We start from the raw sequence: 1,909 nt of genomic DNA, 5'->3' as shown, positions 1-1,909 counted from the left end.
TTTCTCACTCTCAAAAATGAATAAATGTTAAAAAAAATTTTTAAATCTCATTCCAAAAAATTCACTTATAAATAGCTAGATCAGAAAAAGGTTATGCACATGGAAAATACCATATTTTCTATGAATTTCTTGGGTTATGAGATTAACTGCATAAATATGAGTTTTGGTATTGTATTTTTAGACAAGAGGCTCAGAGCTCAACTCTTTATCTGAAGTTCTCTGGCCTTGAAAATATAGTCCTATTGTTTTCTGAGAAAATAACTTCTCAAAATGCTATAAATGCATTTTGGCTTGAGGCAGATCTGGAAAGGTCCAGGAATGGATTGTCTGAGCTTTATAATTCTATTCTTGAAGTTAGGTAAAATAAAGAATGGGAAACAAAAATAAATTTTTAGAGTTAAAAAAAAATTATTTGGGTAAAGTAGAACTTTAAAAGTTAATGTAGAACTTTTATTTAAAACTAAGATTCATTTAAAATGAATGTTTTAAGATTCAGAAAATATCCCACTTATTTCTAATTTAAAATAGTGTATGACTACAATAATTCACTAAAATATGACCAAATTATGGCTATACCTTTCATCTACATTCTGCCTAAAATCATGATATGATTGTAATGTACTCATTTATAAGATGATTAAGAACAGTACCGATTTTATTTTGCTTGGTTTAGTTTACAAAGTAAATCAACAACTTTTAAGAGAAGATTATTTTATTGCTCACATAATCGAGCATTTCCATGATAATGAAGTATGTTTAAAGTCACAGGGGAAATTGGCAGTTGATCATTCAGGGAGGAAGGGATAGATCTCACTTCCTTTATCATTCAACTTTCTGTGATTTAAAAACAAATAAATTTCCTGATTTTTAGAGAAAATTAACTTTTTTGGCACCACAAACATTATTTGCATCAATTTTTCAGAACTAAAAATGTTTCTTTGTCATGTGAATAAGTTATATGTTAGAGCTCTTTTAAAAAGCTCCAAAGAAAAAGCTTTTAAAAAATTGGAAAATTTTTTAATGTTTTCAAGGAACTAGAAGATAATTAATGAATGTATTTTATATTTTTAGAATATGGCTTTATTATTAATTTCCCTCCCAGTGTGCATCGTATTTCACATGAGTTAAATATATGATCCAACCATATGTTAATCTTTCCCTTGAAACTAATGATGAAATCTAAATAGACACTGAGCATTCTGCTACCAAGAAAATAAAGTTAATATCACAATAGAAGAGCAAAAATACATGGCAAAAACGTGGATGTTTTTCACCCTCTATGTCAAGCTATTCCTCACCTGAAGACAGATTTTGTAATGTGATTTCTTGTCTCATCAAAATAGAATGTAAAATTTATTTAATATTATGAATATTAGTTTCTAATCTTGGACAAGTGGAGATTTAATTTTTGCCCTTGCATTATTATACTAATTTTAACTAGTCTAATAATGAATTTTTCAAAGAAGACAAAAAAGGATAACACTAATAATGGTGATGGTAGTGCATAAAGAGGTAGAGGGAAACATAGAGAAACAAATTTAAATGGCTATGAAAATTACTATGCTGCTTACCTACATACATTAAAAAGTGGATTACTCAAAAATAGTTTACCTTCATCTCACAAAATCTCTCTGCATTACATTCTGAAAATCATGTTCTACAAATAAGCTAGTACATGTTCCCATAGAATCCTTATGAAGTAGGATAATATAAAACAAAACAAAAAACCACCTTGAGTATTACATAAAAAGGGATTGATTTATAATTAGCTAAAAATAAAAAATGCTATATCCAATTTTGTAACTTCTGTCAGTATGGAAAGAGAAGTTTCTTTATCACATTTGTGTTTCACAGCAAAGGGATGATTAATAGGAAAGAGAAGACTGGCTGAGCCCAAGAGCCTAGCACT

This window comes from Neofelis nebulosa, chromosome 4 (genome assembly GCF_028018385.1).
Source record: "Neofelis nebulosa isolate mNeoNeb1 chromosome 4, mNeoNeb1.pri, whole genome shotgun sequence".
NCBI classification, from domain to species: Eukaryota; Metazoa; Chordata; class Mammalia; order Carnivora; family Felidae; genus Neofelis; species Neofelis nebulosa.
The sequence above is the reverse complement of the archived record's forward strand: the minus strand, read 5'-3'. Positions refer to the sequence as shown.